The following is a 19,572-nucleotide window of genomic DNA, read 5'->3' as shown; positions in this document are numbered from 1 at the left end:
CCCCTTTTCCCCCCCATTCCCCCCAACCCCTTTTCCCCCTTTCACCACCCCCCACCCCTTTTCCCCCCTCCCCCCCCACCCCTTTTCCCCCCTTCCCCCCAACCCCTTTTCCCCCTTTCCCCCTTTCCCCACCTCCCACCCCTTTCCCCCCTCCCACCCCCCACCCCTTTTCCCCCCCATTTCCCCCCGTTCCCCCCCCACCCCTTTCCCCCCTTTCCCCCCCACCCCTTTTCCCCCCTTCCCCCCCACCCCTTTTCCCCCCTCCCCCCCGCCCCACCCCTTTTCCCCCCCACCCCTTTCCCCCCCACCCCACCCCTTTTCCCCCCTTTTCCCCCCACACCACCCCTTCCCCCCCACCCCACCCCTTTTCCCCCTTTCCCCCCCACACCACCCCTTTCCCCCCACCCCTTTCCCCCCTTTCACCCCCACCCCTTTTCCCCCCCACCCCCACCCCTTCCCCCCCCACCCCACCCCTTTTCCCCCTTTCCCCCCCACACCACCCCTTTCCCCCCATCCCTTTCCCCCCTTTCCCCCCACCCCTTTCCCCCCTTTCCCCCCACCCCTTCCCCCCCACCCCTTTCCCCCCACCCCTTTCCCCCCACCCCTTTTCCCCCCTTCCCCCCCAACCCACCCTTTTCCCCTCCTTCCCCCACCCCCCACCTTTTCCCCCCCACCCCTTTTCCCCCCCACCCCCCACCCCTTTTCCCCCCCTTTCCCCCCACCCCTCACCCCTTTTCCCCCCACCCCTTTTCCCCCCCTTTCCCCCCACCCCTTTTCCCCCCCTTTCCCCCCACCCCTTTTCCCCCCTTCCCCCCCAACCCCACCCCTTTCCCCCCCCCAACCCCACCCCTTTTCCCCCCCCAACCCCAGCCCTTTTCCTCCCTTCCCCCCACCCCTTTTCCCCCCTTCCCCCCCCCCACCCTTTCCCCCTTCCCAGCCCCCACCCTTTCCCCCTTCCCACCCTTTCCCCCTTCCGACCCCGACCCCACCCCGTCCCCGACCCCATCCCATCCCGTCCCCGACCCCACCCCGTCCCCGACCTCACCCCGTCCCCGACCCCACCCCGTCCCCGACCCCGTCCCCGTCCCCGACCCCGACCCCGTCCCCGACCCCGACCCCGACACCACCCCGTCCCCGACCCCGACCCCGACACCCACCCCGACCCCGACACCACCCCGACCCCGACCCCGACCCCACCCCGACCCCGACCCCGACCCCGACACCGACACCGACACCACCCCGTCCCCGACCCCACCCCGTCCCCGACCCCACCCCGTCCCCGACCCCACCCCGTCCCCGACCCCGACCCCGACCCCACCCCCACCCCGACCCCGACCCCACCCCACCCCGACCCCGACCCCGACCCCGACCCCGACCCCGACCCCGACCCCGACCCCGACCCCGACCCCGACCCCGACCCCGACCCCCCCTTCCCGACAATGCCCTGTCCGCCGCGGTTGCTGCCGGGAGTTGTAGTCTTTCCCGTGCGGGCCGCCCTGTGATTGGTGGGGAAACGGGGGTGAGTCCCGGCGTGCAGTGGGCCCTGCGCGCCTGCGCGCTGCCAGGAAGTGCCGGAGCGGCGGGAGGAGCTGTCAGAGTGAGTGTGGGCGGTGGGGATGGTCACTCAGGGTAGACTCTGTCCATCAGGGCCCTCGGGAACCTCAATGGGGCCGTCACTGCATTAACTTCCTCTGTTTAAAAAGGGACTTCCTATGTCCTGAAGTCTTTCAGGCGACGGTGTTGTGGTTAAAATCGCTTCTAAAAGTGTGGAATGTAAATCCAAACCGACTGGAGGGGACACCAGTTGAGAACCAGCCTGATGGTGTTTACTGATTTAGGCAACAGAAAGGTGAAACTTGGAAATAACTGGTACTGGTCCGAGCTGGAATTAACGTTTAAGATGTACAAGAGCAGTCTGGACCCATGCCAGGCATTTTCCAGATTTTATTGTTTGATTGTTTTTTTCTTTCCTTCATTGTCAACGTCAGGTTTGACATGAAAAGAATTTGAAAGTAACTTGTGGAATGTAGGCACAGCAGCTGGTTATTTAGAGTCATTAGAGATGTTCTTACTCTCCAAACTTCCCATGGCCCCATGAAAAGGTACCACTGTTGAACCACTCCAGTTCTATCTTCCCGACAGGGTTGTTGGATAAGATATTCTAGGATTTTGAGCCGTGACAGTGAAGGGACAACAAGTCAGAATGATTTATGACTTGAAAAGAAATGTGGGAGTGATGGTGACCCTGTGCACCTCTTTGGGTCGGAAGGAGATCAATACAATACACATCCTTTTATTGTTACGTGTACTCCATTGTAGGAGTACAGTGTAAAACGTTTCCAATGTGTGCCTTCTTATGGTGATATCTTTAAATACAAGTACCCAGGTACAATTCTAGGATACAGCAGAGGAATAAAAGTAGTTGCATTACTTAAATTTGAAAAAATAATGTTAAAAATAGGACATTACATTAAGGTGAGGAATTTAAATAGACATTACAATGTAGCAGCTTAGTACAGGGCCTCTGCACACACTATGACTGCCCATGCCGGACCCCAGACCAACAGCTGACTCTGTTCCACTTCAAGCCCCAGTCTGATCCGCACTAGCACAAATCTACTCCAGGGTAAGTGCCAGGATTGCCTCCACTATGCTGGTCTCCTCCTGGGACTTGTTAAGTACACAATGCTGCACTGATTTAGGCTGTATTTCTGGCAGAGTCCAAGGTTGTTTCCTGCATCCTGCAAATAATATACTATTCAGTCACTGTGGAAGGTTGCTGGTGAAGTGAACCATGTTATTCAGTATACAGTTGACCTTATTGAGTGTTGTCATAGTTGTGCTCCTCCAAGCAAGTAAATATTATCCCATTACATTTTTACTTGTTTCCAATTGTTGGGATTATTGAACAGTGAGTCTCCTCATTGTAAGCATGTTGGGGAGAAAGTGAAAACACGAATCAGCACAAGACATGAAAATAAAATAACTGTTGACAGGTCTGGGAATATGGCCTCCTTTGCCTGAAGTTATGTTCACAAGGATCTATCTTTATGATAAGCTCTGTACTAATGATATTTGGGGTCGAGAACATTGTTCAGGGTGTTGTATAATTGTGAAAAAAGTTTTTTTTAAAAAATAAATTGTGTAAAGCTTTATGGAGTCATAGAGGTGTACAGCACATAAACAGACCCTTTGGTCCAACTCGTCTATGCCGACCAGATATCCCAACCCAATCTAGTCCCACCTGCCAGCACCTGGCCCATATCCCTCCAAACCCTTCCTATTCATATACCCATCCAGATGTCTTTTAATGTTGCAATTGTACTAGCCTCAACCACTTCCTCGCAGCTCATTCCATACACGTACCACCCTCTCCATGAAAAAGTTGCTGCTTTGATCCCTTTTTATATCGTCCTCCTCTCATCCTAAACATGTGCCCTTTAGTTCCGGGCACCCCACCCCCGGGAAGAGACTTTGTGGATTTATCCCATCCGTGCCCCTCATGATTTTATAAACCCCTATAAGGTCACCCTTCAGCCTCCAATGCTCCAGGGAAAATAGCCCCAGAATATTCAACCTCTCCCTATAGCTCAAATCCTCCAACCCTGGCAACATCCTTGTAAATCTTTTATTTAGATTAAATTTTATGAAGACCCAAGTAGCTACTTAAGGAATATTAAAAGGGTTCACTAGAGGAAATCATGTTACATTGCTTCTGATTCAAACATAAAAAATAAACAAGGTGCCAGATGTAAGAAATTGTGTGTTCATAAAACACAATCAGATAGTATAATGTTGATCTGTGTAATTAACTTTAAATTACAGATATTGTTTGCTACACAGATGCCAACATGAATCATTGTACAGTGTGACACATTAATATTAAGGAAGCTCATCCAAGATTGCGCAGAGTAAGGCTCCCGCTCCGGAGCTTGTCTGCTCTGACCATTTTTTTCCTTTCTTCTTTTTTGTTTGTTTTTAAAAGCTTCTTTAAAAAAACTTTCTGAAATACCTTTTAAATTTACTTGGATGGAATTGGTTGGGAATGGAGGCGAGGCTGTCACAGGGAGGTGAGTCCCTGCTGTAAATTGTGTCTTTTTATTTTTACAATTCTTTCTTTTTATTGTTATGCCAGGTTTCTTAGAGTCATAGAGATGTACAGCTTGGAAACAGACCCTTCGGTCTAACCCATATTTATTTTTTCTATTTTATACAAAATACTTAAGTATGTGTATCTAGGTATCTTGCACCTAAGATGATACCGAGAGTGGTGAATTGTAAACTTTTCACTCTACTCGTTTGAGTACATGTGACAATAAAGCTCAGTCATTCAAGTCGGTAACATTGAATGGCGCCTAGAAGCCTCAAGTCATACTTGTAATATAAACCCAAATTGGTACCGGGGTGGAATCTTTTTCTCGAGTCTATGGGTGAAGGTCAGCCAAAAGGTGGAAGGGCTTCTGCTCATGGATGGATTTTCTCATGCAATTAAATCTTCATTGATTATATAATGTGTAAAAGATCAAATTTTATGAGCAGGCAGATAGGAATTATACACACCCCTGCCCTAACCCATCAGGGCCTTCCAAAAACCATACTTAAAGCACAACTGAACAGCTCTTCATCTCTACAATCCAGGAGAATCGATCTCTGTTCATCACCCTAAGATGCCAGAGGCCAGATAAATTATGTACATTGCCCTAGTGATGCTTCCTCTTAAAAACTCCAGAAGAGAAGGGCACTGCTTTTTCCAAGGATGGTAACAGAAGGCCATCCTGACTATGCAGGCAACCTGGCAGAGATGGTTTTGGAGGTAGCATCCAATGGATGGCTCGGGAAAACCTGCTCCAGTTTAGCAAGTGGATGAATGATGTGCACTAAGTCAACACATGTCCTGCTTGATGCTTCATGCCCCTTGACCTGTTAGCATTGCAGTCACTGCACAGAGCTGTCAAACAAAATTGGATACAAGGAATCTTTAGCAGATGTGTTGGGCAAAATGTGACTGTCACTTCATTGCTCTGCTAATACAGATGTAAAACAAGTTGTATCACAGTACTCCTCATATATCCGTTAGTCATTAAGCTTAAAACATAAAAGGAGCCACAAAACTCAGCAGTTCATGCATCATCAGCACACCTACCTGTCTTCACATTTAGTAGAACATATTCTTCAGATATCTTTTGACCAAAAGTTTGCAAAGCAAAGGGACACAAGCGTAAAAGATTGTTTTGTGATGAATCTCACAAGTACCTCAGACACACTCAGCCTATAATACCTGATTGGTTTTCATCACTTGTAGTTTTCTGATGGCATAGAACACTTTTCATTCAAAACCCTTAAAGTATCTATTTTTCTTACCATACGGACATCATAATCCTGGGGATTGATATCTTTACTTGCATGTATCAATGCAGGCATAGTCCTCATCTTCCCATGCGCAATGTCTCTTGATGTTTATTTTCCTCTGCAGAAGAACATTCGCAATAAATTTGTCTGTGTCTGGGGAGTACTAATGTGCTCTTCTTGAGTGATCCAGGCAATGGAAGTGCATCTTCAGAAGACCAATTGTTTGTTCAATGATGGCCTGATTAAATGCTTGGGCAGCATTGTAGCTCTGCTTAGCATCAGACTGAGAGTTGAACACTGGCATCATTAGCCATATCTTCTGGGAATACTGCTCATCCCCCATGAGCCAGCTGTAAATTTGATGCAGTGGAACAAACAATCAAGGAACCTAAGAGCTGTGTAGAATGAAAGTATCATGACAGCTCCATGGATAGTGGGTGCATACCTGCAAGGCTTGTTGCCTGTGGTCACAAATGAGCTGAACCTTGGAGAGAAATCCCCACTTGTTGAAGAATTGGTAGAATGATCCCCTGGATTTCTAAGTGCCACATGCTTGCAGTTGATGACTCCTTAAACCTGAAGGAATCCACCGATAACTGCAATTCCAACAGCTAGAGTACCTTGCTGCAGGTTGGGACATGTGTTGTCATAGAGGTGTGAAAGGAACAAGTGACTGGGAAATTCAATACCACTGATCTTCAGTGTTACAGGTATAGATTTACCATCCTAGTCACACGAATGTCGATCTACCTGTAGGAGGTGTCAGATGGAGGTGACAGTATCTCTAGTCATGTGGAGATATCTTCAGCACTTTCACTCATCTGCAGTTGCTGCAGTGCCTTTGGTACTGGTGTCACGTTATAGGAAGGATGTGAATGCATTGGAGAGAGTACAGGAATGATTTACAAGAATGGTTCCAGTGACAAGAAAGTCCTGTTATGAGGAAGATTGAAGAATTTGGGACTGTTCCTCTTGGAGAGAAGAAGCCTAAGAAGTGATCTGACAAAAGTTTTCAAAATCTTGAGTGGGCTGGATAGAGTAAATAGGGGAAACTGTTCTCACTCAAAAGGAGCAAGAAAATAGATTCTAGATTTAAAATGCTTTATAAAAGCTGCAACTGAAGTGAGGAGCTTTCATTCAGTGAGTAGCTTGAGTATTAAATGCACTGTCTGGAAGTGTAGTTGAGGCAAGTTCAATTGAGGCATTCAAGAAGGCATTGCTTGGTTATCTAGATAAAAATAATGTGCAAAAGGTACCAAGGAAATGTAGGAGATTGACACTAGGTAATGATGCTTGTTTGAAAAGCCAGTGTAGGCACATTGGGAGAAAAAGGCTGTGTCATAATATTCCTGTGATCTGTACACATTCTCTTAGTACATTGCCTAACCAGTGAAGCCACTGGTTCCCTACATATACTGCTTATTCATATACAGCTGCAGTCTCCTGAACGTAATGTCTCTGAATCTTTTAGCACTGGGCATTTTCCTCTTCTTTAACCTTGGCAAATCTGGTACAGTTTCTGGGTTAAGTTAAACAACTGTGAGGAAATATAAGAAATGATGTATTTGTTTTCCACTTGAGACCTTGACTAGACATGCTACCCATTACTTGGCCACTCGTGTGTTGAGTGAAAATCTGCCCAATCATCATTGCGGTGTGTTGCATCCTCTCTGATCGATTTACCGCTTCATTGTACTATGTAAAAGATGTTTACGTTGAGCAAATTGCCACATGCATGGAAAACAATTCAGTTCTTGGAGGCCTCCTTTATTCCCTGTAATACAGTCTTACAACCTTGGAATCTGTAGCCTGCATACCAGTTTCATCCTGTGTCCTTAACTTTCAGATGCATTGGCCTGTGAATGCTTTTGCATAGCTGCATGTGGAATAATCCCTCGCCACCAATACTTTCACCGCTACTGGTGAGCCGTGGGACTCTTCTTTTAAGAATTCAGTAAAGTGTAGGACGTGGTGGGAAGTTGATGTTAGGATATCATAGAGCTTGCTCATTTTGTTTTGCAGTGAGCACTTCCCTTCATTTACAGTGCTCGTGCATTTTTCAATTTCTGTTTCAAATCCATCAGTTGGGTATGTTTGTATTGTGCAGGAACACATGCAACCAAATCTCAGGGCTCCTCCCTTTGGACTGCACTTTCTCTGTGAAACCTTTTTTTGAAAGCTGATGTAGAAATGATGTTTGTAAATGTTTTATTTAATTTATTTACTTATACTTTGCCCAACATCATCAGAAATAGCCTTTTTCTTTGGCATCCTCTCTGTCCTCCTTCGATCTCTGCCTGTCACTATCATCCGTTCCATTATCTCCCTTGAGATTCCTGTCCTTTCCCTTGATCCCACGACATACAGATCTCCTTCACCTTCTACCACCCCTGATTCAATTTACTGTCCTTTCTCCCTTCCTAGCACCTCAAATCATCCACTGTGTTTCTCCCTTCTGCATCTTTTTTTTTAAACCTCCTTTCACTAGGGTCCTTCCAACGCCCTACTCCATTCCTACCATTCCTTTATACTTAGTCCCATTTTATCTGAAGCTTTTGAGTTGAACCCCTGCTTGCCTGCTCCTGTCAAGTTTTTTTTTGCCATTGGCTAGTGTGGCTGCCTTGCTTGAGCAGGCTTGTTGACTCTGTCAGGCTTCAGCTTTGATGCTTGTAGTGACAGGAGGATGAATTGGATCCCTTTTTAACCCTCTCTTAGTCACAGTAAATATTTTTAAAACTCTTCTTAGCACACATCTGCCACACATCAACTGAAATTTGGTTAACCACATCAAAATCAAGGAATTGTGAAATTTTCTGAAGTGAAAGATGATGGAACTTTATTACCAACTCACGCTGAGAAAAAAAATCATAAACTCCAACATCAGAAACACACACAAAAACAGGTAATGAAATTTAAAAAGAAGAAAGTTTGACAGACAGGGAGAATAAAGCTATGCAAAGTAAAAAGCCTTCAAGTCTTTGAGGTGTGAGAGTGAAACTTGAATCTACAACTGTATAGTTGTTGAATTGTTATTTTTCCTCAGTTTCTTTTCGCTGGATCTGTCTTTTGAGAGATAATAAGACATATGGAGAAAAGAGCATGCATTTTGGTTCTATTGTTATGAATCAATTTTTTTAAACTTCCTGTTGAAAAGCAGCTGTTAAAATATAGTTTAGTGTGTATTCCTGAGTCTCACTTTCTAAGCTGGCTAACTGACAAGCATAGAGTCAGCATAAAAAAGGCCCTTCAACCTACTGAAACTAGCCAAAACATCCATCCTCAGATATGATGTCCAAAATTGCACACAATACTCAAGGTGTGGTCTCACCAAAGCCGCGTACTATTGCTGCAAGACATCCCTGCGCCTGTACTTGAATCCAGTCACCATGAAGCCCAACATATCATTTGTCTTCTTACTTTGCGATTGACTGGTGTAAAAGGGCACCCAGTCTCATTGCAATCTTGTTGCAGGTCTCCTTTCCTAATCTATTGCCTTTTATATAATAATCCACTGCTCAAAGTTCCAGTAGGTTTATTGCACAAGATTTCCCTTTCATAAACCCATACTGACTGTCCAAACCTGTCACTATTTTACAAGTATTCTGCTATTATGATATTTTATAATTGACTTGAACATTTTCCTTGCTGTCAATGTCAGACTACAATTTCCTGCATGCTCCCTATTTTTAATTTTTTTTAAATTAACCATCTTCCTGTCCAATTGGCCTTACATCCAATTAGAAATGCTGATTAGTTATTCTTGAGACCACAACTCTGTTCTATTATGAATGTAAATGGACTGTTCTAAGTACAGCTATATGCAATCCAATATCTTCAACACCTTCCTTGAATATTGGAGACTACCTGTCCAACCACTGTATACTCAGATACTGTTGTCATTGCCAATGACAAAACTACCCGTGCCTTTCTTAAATCTGGATTTTAGTATTCCAGGGTTTTTGATGATGATACGTTTATGGATGTTAGAAGATAAAAGGCTGATCAGGGTCATTTTTGGAGTAGTCAAATTTCGAACTAACAAAATATATGAATGAGTGTTGAAGCAATAGATGAGTTGAGGCAATGGTAGAGGTCAGATGATGTTAGTACAATGGAAGTAGGTAATCTTAGTGCTGATATGTCAGTTGACGCTCATGTGGAATTAATTATCATGCCAAGGTTATGAACAGACCAGTGCATCGTCAGACAATCATCAAAAAGTAGAATAGGGTCAGTGCATAGGGCATGGCTTTTGTACTGGAACAAACGACAGTGTTACCTGTCTTTCCAATACGTAGTTGATACCCTCACATGGAACTGTCTTGGTATTTATTTAAAGTAGCTCTAAAATTGTCTGGTGCATGGAGTAGTTTGCCAAGCAGTCTTTGTTAGTTTAACCAAGTTAGAATGGAGTTAATGGTGGATTTAAAGCTTGATTGGGATACTTGATATAGAGTGAACTCACGCCACCAACTTCTTAAATCAATAAAGAAACTTCAGCCACCAAAAGCACAAAAAAGGATGGGACACAGGATTGAAATCTTAAAAATCAAGCTGAACTCTTTAAACCACAAGATTGGCACTGGAGATTCAGGCATTGAATAAGGTTCCTGTTAAAAGTGAGGGGCTTCAAATACAAAATTGCAAACCAATTTTATAATATTAGGTTCAGGATTGGATGGGTAACATACTGTCTGACAGCATGACCAAGACCTACAATGTCCCTAACTTTGAACTCCATGAGAGGTATGATTCAGCCCGTACCAATTAGAGTTTTGAAGAGAGGTAATCTATATAACTGCTGGTTTTTAAACCACAATCTAAAAGCTTCATGACTATTTTTACTGGAACCAGCTTTTTATTATCTCCAAATCAAAGGTAATGCTTTTGCCCATTAGCCTATTTGTTTGGAAATAGCATATCTCAACAACTAACAGACTGATTTCGCAAAACATATTGGGACTATCCCAAGGAAGAACTGATCATTATTTTTTAGTAATGGAATATTTTAAAGGATCTGTAAATTATGGGAGATAGGGCAAGTTATTGCTTATAAGAATGTTCTGGATTGTTTGACTGAGAATATTGTGGGCTGTTCAGTTGCTGTGGTGCAATTTGTTACAGTTGTCAACAGAATCGGTGGAGCAACTTGCTGGATATAGAATGGCCTGAAGCTACCTCTAAGGTGGAAGCTCTTAATAAAAATATACGTTTTTTTCAGCTTTCTGGAAGTAGAAAATCAATCAGATGGGTAAAGTCTTAAGGAAGAATTGCTTAATGTTGAGCTAACAATGTAAGGGTAGTAGCCTGTTTTCTTGTTTTCAAAATTTTAAATTTTAAAACCAATTTCAAACTCATAGATTGTCATGTTCTCTGAATTTTATGTACCTATGATCATGAAACTGTTGTTAATTTTTGGGAAAAACACCCGATCTGATTCATTAATAACCTTTCGGGGAGTGAACTGCCTTTAGCTGAGCTGATCTGATCTAATTGTGCTTTAGATGTGATTGACTTTTAACTGTCCTCCAGGCAAATAGGCATAGGCAAGAATTGCTGGCCTAGCCAGCAAAGCTCAGATCCCATGAATGATTTTTTTTAAAAAGCGAAATAATTTTGAGTTCCAAAGAAAATCAATTGAACTAGGGATGTTAACTCTGTGAAATCATTGTTGGACATGTACTGGTGTGGATAGGAGTTCAGCTAGTTGAAGGCACTTTCAAAGAAGGGGATCATGGAGGAAAACCTTTGGGAAATTGCTCATTTATTTCAAAAGGCACAGAGGGATTGAGCAAGCCAAGCAGTGGTATCATTAACCAAATGATAAGTCCAAAAATCTGACTGAAGAAATTTAAAAGAAGAAGAGTTGACCTTGGAGTTAATATTACATCTTGGGTGTTGGGTTGCCATTTGACCCTAGATGCACAGAAATTCTGTGGCACAGATTTATCAATTTATTCAGTTATGTCATATTATCTTGACTTTGCACCAATTCCAGTGGAGCTCCTGGGATTTTAGAGAAGTTAATTTTGTCAATTGTTAATATTATGCTAAAGATAAATGCTGTCATGACACGAGAATTTGGATGATCTTCACACATCACAGAACAGTTACAACACAAAAGCAAGTCATTTAACCCATTATTATCTGTGCTGGCTATCCATGTGAGCAACTCTTCCAGTGTCTTTTCCCTGTGATGATGCCTTTTTCCGACAGTAATCCAGTTCCCCTCAAAGAGTGCTTTTCTCCATGTTTCCATTGCCTCCTTTGTCAATTATCTTGAATCTGTGTCCTCTCATTCCCCGGCCTTCCACCAGTCAGAACAATTCTTTTCCTTATTTACTCTGTACAGCCCTTTATGATTTCACAAAAGTCTGCAAATTCTTCTTTCAGTTTTCACTTTTTTCCAAGAAAAACAGTTGTGATCTCTCCTATCTGTCTGCCTGCCATATCATTCTTCATTCCTGTGATTTTTTTTTTCTGCACTCTATAATGTTTTCATATCTTTCCTAAAGTGTGGTACCCAGTACTAGATGCAATACTCTTTTTGAGGATGATCCAGTGTTTTATACAAGCTTTACACTAGGCTGTCCAGCATATTTTAAAATAGTTTAGAATAGCCTCTATTGTCACATATACTCAATGAGTAAAGTGAGAAAATTATAAGTTGCCAATTGCAGCACCAACCTAGGTACAAAAGTACCTAGGCAAAGTTTCTTTTGTTAAAAGGTCTTAGACAATACAGAAATAAAATGTCCAGAATTATAGAAAGGAGTTCAGTACAGCAGACCACATTAGTACGTAGTTTCCAATCCACACCAAGCACTGACACCACACTGCACCAGCAACAACTTTGCTGGGAGGCCACCACGCCATGCCAGGAGGCCCCTATGGTAGGAAGCTGGGAGGTTGCCATGCTGAGGGGATGTTGTAGGAGGCCGCAGTGCCAGGCCAGGAGGATGCTACGCCACAGTAGGAGGCCCCAATGGTAGGAGGCTTCAAGGTTGCCATGCCACGCCGGGGCCTGCCATAGGAGCCTGGAAGGTCGCTGTCGCTATGCCATGCTGGGAGTCTGCTGCAGGAGGCCACTGCACCAGGCCAGGAGGATGCCATGCCATGCCATGTCAGGGCGCCACTGCACCAGACCAGGAATTGTCACTCACCGGATGCAGGGGATCATTGCTCATTGGAGGCCGGGAATAGTCTTCGGAGGCTGGGAATCATTGCTTGCTGGAGAGCAGGGATCATCGCTCCTTGCCGAAGGTTGCCAGAGACTGGGAGTTGAAGGGGGGAACAAAAGGAGGAAAAATAAACACTGGGAGCAAGTAAAAGAGAAAAAATGAAGAGGAGCAGGTGGAGCAGACGAGCTCCAACTGGAGCATCCTATCCGCTGCCATCATATACCCTGCAGGTGAGAGTGTGGCCCACCAAATCTTTCCATCCACCCCTCAGATTACTGTTCTGAGTACAGTCAAGTGGAGCTGACCTTCAATCAGAGATTCCTCCTCTAAAGGATCAAGAACCAGTCTGTGATTAGAAGAGGAGTGAGCAGTGTGAAGGTCAGTGGCTTCACTCAGCCCGGGGCCTGAAGACTGACACTAGTGAATCACAATGAGATGAGAACACAAAACTCTTCCACTTGTACAGTTTCCATCTTTAAAGGAGTCAAGATGACAGAGTGGGTTGGGAAAGGGTCAAAACGAATGAGTTGTAGGCAGCACGACTTGGATCAGATGGACTGTCTGGGAAGTAATCATTTTCTCAGTACTCTTGCAGTGTCTTGCACTTCTATGATATTATCTCCAAACCTCCCAGCCCTAGGAGTAAGTGTTTGCACCGACCAATTTGGTGTAGCCACCTAAATTAATCTTCTCAGACAAGTGGGAGAAAGTGAGGACTGCATATGTTGGAGATCAGAGTCGAGAGTGTGGTGCCAGAAAAGCACAGCAGGTCAGGCAGCATCCAAGGAGCAGGAGAATCGACGTTTCAAGCATAAGCCCATCATCATTCCTGAAAACGTCGAATCTCCTGCTCCTTGGATGCTGCCTGACCTGCTGCGCTATTCCAGCATGACACTTCTCAGAAAAGTATACATTTTTGTTGTTTTGATAATAGCAAAATAATTTTTTATCAACTTATTTTACTGAACATTTCTCAATGGCCCCATGAGTAAGATAAAAATGGAAAGGTAGTACCTCTGGGAATAAGATTGAATAAGCAAGGTTTGACCTAACATCCTCTCTCTTGTATTCTATGACCCTATTTATAAAGCCTAAGGATTGTATGCTTTAACCATGATTTTAATCTCTCCTGCCATCTTCAGTGATTTATGGATCTATGCACCCAAGTTTCTGTGTGTCCCTCCACCCACTTTAGATTCATGCAGTTTATTTGGAATGTCTCTCGAAGTAGTTACCATTATTCTCGTCTGCTTACTGAAAGACACTCTGCTGATATTAGTCTAAGCTGAGAATGTGTTGCTGGAAAAGTGCAGCAGGTCAGGCAGCATCCAAGGACCAGGAGAATCGACGTTTCGGGCATGAGCCCTTCATCAAGAATAGTCTATTCCTGATGAAGGGCTTTTGCCCGAAACGTCGATTTTCCTGCTTCTCAGATGCTGCCTGACGTGCTGTGCTTTTCCAGCACCGCTCTGATCTAAACTCTGGTTTCCAGCATCTGCAGTCCTCACTTTTGCCTAGTTGATACTAGTCTAAGACACACCAGGTCACTTAAAACATTCGTACGGTTCTCAATACAACAGCTTTTTAACTATTTTGTAATGGTCAATATATTAGGTCTATCCTGTTCCTAGACTGGAAGATTTCACATGACTGACCCTACAATTGAAATATGGTGTCCTGATATAAATTGAATGATGGTTTCCCTAGTTTCTATGCTGTTTTAATTTAATTTCTCTCTTCAGTCTAAACCAAGCCTTCAAAAAACCATTTTTATTTAGTTTGCATTTTGCTGAATTCCTCTTTCAATCATGAGAGAGAGAGAGATCTGTGTGTATTATATTATATACATAACACGCACACATTAAATATATCTATTTATATATGTATAAAATTTCTAAAAATCTGTAGGAGTGGGTGGAGTGTGATAAGGGGGTGAGAAAAGCTATAATTTAGTATTGGAGCCCAGTTGTCAACCTCTGTTTATTTCTTGTGGTTTATCATATTTGCTGTCCTATTGCTTCCAGCCATCTGGCACACTATATTTATTTTAATTCAGCTGTCCAGGCAGACTCAATGAATGAATGAAACTTGATTTTAGTAAAAGGATTCACAAATTATATATTTCCCTCCCCCCCCAATCCAGCAGAACATTTCCTGGCAGACTAGATTTATGTATATTACAATTTAAAAATAAACTCCAAACTTTGATTCATCTGAACTAGAGTTTAGTCCAAGACTGCCTAAGAGGCCATCAGACTGTCACTGAACAGATTTCTTTTCTTTGTTGCACTACATTTTTAAAGTGCTGTTTAACTTGAAGCATTTATTTTCATTCGCTAACCTTATTCTACAATTTTCTCCTCTCTCACAACAGTACAGATTCCACATTTGGTGAACTGACATCAGCTGTTTTTCAGTTCGTGATGGGCAAAAATTAGAATGTGGGTCTCAGCTACCTCAGTATCCGTTCAGTATAAGTCTACTCACAGATTACAGCAGAAGTCATGAAAGCAGATAAGAAGTGGGCTGTTTTTTCCCCTCTGTCTAGTCTCACGGTATTGGAATTAAAATATTTTTGTATGAAAGGATAAACAGTGAAGATAAGAAATCTCTGATTGCATGCTATTTAAGAAGACTGAGAACCAGCTTTTTATAACTATTTGATCTCTTGATAATTTAAAGCTTCTTCTCTAAAGTTGCAATGAGGCACTTATTTTAAGTTCACAGAAGCAGTTAGTGTGGAAGCAGTTACTCAGTTTGTTGGGTTGAATTTAAATACTTCTATTTACAGCTGGGCATGGAGTGAATCTGTGTTTATGTGGTTTCAGTCTTGTAATTTAGAATAGTAAAGGGCTTTATTCTTGATGTTGGTTGTTCCAGTTGCTTTGGACCTATATATATATATATACACCTCACTTCTGGCATGAATCTTGTGATCCTGCAGCTCGAGTAGATTGACTTGGTTATAGATTGGATAGCTGTACTGTGGAAATACTCCCTCACTCCTTTAAAATTCTGTAAGTACCTCCAGATTGTATAATAAATTATCAATCAAGTGTTTGATTGAAGTAATTTTATTAGACCCCTTGTGAAACATCAGCATTGTGTAATTACTGAGAACTGAATTTGATTTAAGCAACTGACTTCTACTTTGAGTTTGGAGTATTGAGTGAATAGAGGGGAGCTAAAAGCCTTTAAGGTTTGATCGGAGAAGTATGTTATCAGAATCTGGGCACTCTGTACAATACAATAAAGCAAATCTGTTGCTAGATCACAATACTCCGAAGATTTGAAATAATTACTTTATTGTTTGGTTGGCGAACTGTGGAGCTTGAATTCGTGAGTGGCTCGTTGATTACAGAACCGAACAAAACTTGAATCAGTGAGTGTGTTATTGAGGTTCAGGACTATCTGAGATTTGAATTACATTGTTGGATCATTGTTGTGCATATTAGTACATTGCTGGGTCTGTGAATCCCTTGTGGCATAAGGTTTGAGTGTTTTATTGGAAACTGTTTTTTGAAACTAAACTGCTAAAATCCAGGATCTTTTGGAATTTGACAGAGGGTGGTATTGATGGTTGTGAGGTTAAACTGGTGAGAGCATGTTCATGTATAGATCTTCTCTCAGAGTTTGAAGTATTCTATCTCTTATTGAGATTTCTGAACTTTTGATTTTTATCTCCTGCATGTCTTGGTGGAAATCTTGTAGATGGCAAAGTTCCCATATACTGTATCTGCTGCCTTTGTTCTTCTCGATAGTAGAGGCAGTGAGCTTAGAAGATGTTGCTTAGAGCCTTGGTGAATTTCTGTTGTGCATCTTGCAGATGGTGCACACCACTACTACTACTACTACTACGACAACACACTAAATGTTTATCTATTGGCTGCTTTCTCCTGAATGGTGTCCAGTTTCTTGATTTGGAGCTGCACTCATCCAGGCAGGTGGCGTGTACTCCATTACACCTCTGACTTATGCCTTGGAGAAGAGGGACAGGATTTGATGGCTTAGGAGATGAGTTACTCGCTGCAAGATTCCTAGCCTCTGACCTACTCTGGTAGCTGTAGTACTTCTATGGCTAATCCACTTTAGTTTCTGATCAATTGTACCCCTAGGATGTTGATAGTGTGGTGATGGTGATACAATTAAACATTAAGGGCAATGGTTAGATTCACTCTTGTTTGAGATAGTCATTGCCTGACATCTGTGTGATACAAATGTTACTTGCCACTTATGAGCCCAACTCTGGATATTGTCCAGATCTTGGTGCATTTGGACATGGACTGCTTCAATATTTGTGGAATTGTGAATGGTGCTGAACGTTGTAAAAACAATGACTGCAGATGCTGGAAACCAGATTCTGGATCAGTGGTGCTGGAAGAACACAGCAATTCAGGCAGCATCCGAGGACAGGCAAAATCGACGTTTCGGGCAAAAGCCCTTCATCAGGAATAAAGGCAGAGAGCCTGAAGCGTGGAGAGATAAGCTAGAGGAGGGTGGGGGTGGGGAGAGAGTGGCATAGAGTACAATAGGTCAGTGGGGAAGGAGATGAAGGTGATAGGTCAGGGAGGAGAGGGTGGAGTGGATAGGTGGAAAAGGAGCTGGGCAGGTCGGACAAGTCCGGACAGGTCAGGGGATCGAGTTTCTGGAGGTTAGAAGCTAGGATGAGGTGGGGGAAGGGGAAATGAGGAAACTGTTGAAATCCACATTGATGCCCTGGGGTTGAAGTGTTCCGAGGCGGAAGATGAGGCGTTCTTCCTCCAGGCGCCTGGTGGTGAGGGAGCGGCGGTGGAGGAGGCCCAGCACCTCCATATCCTCGGCAGAGTGGGAGGGGGAGTTGAAATGTTGAGCCACTGGGCGATGTGGTTGATTGGTGCGGGTGTCTCGGAGATGTTCCCTAAAGCGCTCTGCTAGGAGGCGTCCAGTCTCCCCAATGTAGCGTGCTGAACGTTGTACAGTCATAAGCAAGCGTGCCCACTTTTGACCTTATGACTGAGGGAAAGTCATTGATGAAGCATCTGAAGATGATTAGGTCTAGGACACGACTCTGAGGAACTCCTGTCAAGATGTCTTGGAGTTGAGATGACTGACCAACAACTACAAACACCTTCCTCTATGTTTAGCATGACCGCAACTAGCAGAGAGTTTGCCTCCTGATTCCCATTGGCTCCAAATTTGCTAGAGCTCCTGATGCCAGTCAATTGAATGCACCCTTGAAGTCAAGGGCAATCATACTTACCTTACCTGAGGAATCAAGGCACCTGCATCAATGACAGAAGTCATACATAATAAAATAATGTTTGATAATGATAAAGTTCATCACTGTTCAGTTAACGGCTCCTGGGCTCGGGGTAAACTGGTTAAGGAACGACAGAATACCCGAAGATGCAGCTTTGCAACTGCCATGTCAGGCCGTTGGAATACTGGGCCAGAATCCTCTGCTAAGAAGACAGCCATGCCGGGTTATGATCACCACTCCTGGACGAGACTGCCTGATGGACCACTGGGGCTTCTGCATGGGGATGAGACCGCCATGCCAGACCGAGACCTTTCTTTTCCTTAAGGTACCTAGGCCTAGCTGCGGACCTGGAAGCTCGGCCTAGCCTGCGAATCTGGACTGGGGCAGTCAGCCTGGGACCTGTTCTTCGCTCACCGGGCGACCCCATGCTGGATGGGAGTCATGTCCGGATTATTTTGGCATTGCTGCTGCTGCCATCAGAGGCTGCCTCCTTCACCCGCCACTCTCCAGGCCTAAAAGAAAAGCAAAAGAGCAAAAGTGAAAAAAAAGAGAAAGAAAGCTGACGGGAGCGGATGAGTCCCAGGCTCAGCACCACCATCTTGAAAGAAACATTGAGAATGGAAACGTTTCTAGATCTTCCTCCACTGAGTCATTTAATTGTCTACTACTATTTACGACTGGATGGGGCCAGACTACAAAACTAAGGTCTGATCTGTTGGCTGTGGAAGGGTTTTATGGAACTTCCGTGGAAAGTTAATTGCTGTCTGTTCCTTTCTACCAATCCTTTTAATTTTTTGCTATGTGTTAATTATTGCTAGCTAACATGTGCTGCAAATGAACTGTTGCAAGTGTCAAAGCTCATTACTTAATATTTACACCACTGTAAAATGTAAACTTTATTTCTTTTTCCTTTTATTTTCTTTATCTTCTCTTAGTCTCACATTTCTTTTTCTCTCAATATTGCTTTCTTGGCATTAAATTTAGCATTGAATTCACCCACTCAAATTTATACTTTGAGTCAAAGAATCCTTATAATGTAGAAACAAGCCATTCGATCTATCGAGTCTGAATCGACCCTCCAAAGACCCACCCATCCCCAGAACCCCACATTTACCATGGCTAATTTCTTAGCTTGTACATGTGTGGACTCTGTGGGCAATTTAGCATGGCCTATCCGCCTAACCTGAACATCTTTGGACTGTGGGAGAAAACCAAAGCACCTGGTAGAAACGCACACAAACACTGGGAGAATGTGGGATCTCCACACAGTCAGTCACCCAAGGCCAGAATTGAACCTAGATCCCTGGTAATTGAGGCAGCAGTGCTAACCACTGAGCCACTGTGACACCCAACCACTTTGTGCTATCTATTTCAAAACCCTTCAATTATTAGTACTGTTCACTCTGAACTTTCTCATCAGCAGCACACATTCAGCAACTTAGCAATCCAAAAAACAAATGTGCAAGTGTAAGTCTAGCTAATCACAGTTGCTGTTTAAAGCATTTGTACAGAAAATTATGGTAAGTAATATATTTACACTTCATATTTAATTGTTAATCAACCTTTTAAATCTGAGAAGCACTTCAGTAAAATTAAGAAGGTACAGTAATAAAGCAAGCAATGCCATTCAGTCTCTTTAGGCCCTTGCACGCATTGATGGTAGAAATCTGCATAACACACATCAATTGGAACAAATTTAATTTTGTGAAACTATCCCAAACCATACCCTGTGCCAAATTAAACAAAAATTATTTTTGTCGTACAAACTCTGGGTGGCACCTGTTTGTTGTAAATGTGCAATAG

General features: G+C 43.6%; 1 protein-coding gene across 1 annotated transcript in view; it reads left to right on the top strand.

Moving 5' to 3' along the window:
- The first annotated feature begins 1,552 nt into the window (after positions 1-1,552).
- LOC122557851 (cytosolic 5'-nucleotidase 1A) overlaps positions 1,553-19,572 on the top strand; it is a 63,404-nt gene continuing 45,384 nt past the window's right edge. The window contains exon 1 of the mRNA XM_087996595.1: positions 1,553-1,597. The gene's annotated coding sequence lies outside the window, so the exon portion shown is untranslated. The remainder of the gene's footprint in view (positions 1,598-19,572) is intronic.

The sequence above is a fragment of the Chiloscyllium plagiosum genome, unplaced genomic scaffold (assembly GCF_037043375.1).
Source record: "Chiloscyllium plagiosum isolate Xiang-an unplaced genomic scaffold, Cpla_swu_hap1 HiC_scaffold_18, whole genome shotgun sequence".
NCBI lineage: Eukaryota > Metazoa > Chordata > Chondrichthyes > Orectolobiformes > Hemiscylliidae > Chiloscyllium > Chiloscyllium plagiosum.
The sequence above is the reverse complement of the archived record's forward strand: the minus strand, read 5'-3'. Positions and strand labels throughout refer to the sequence as shown.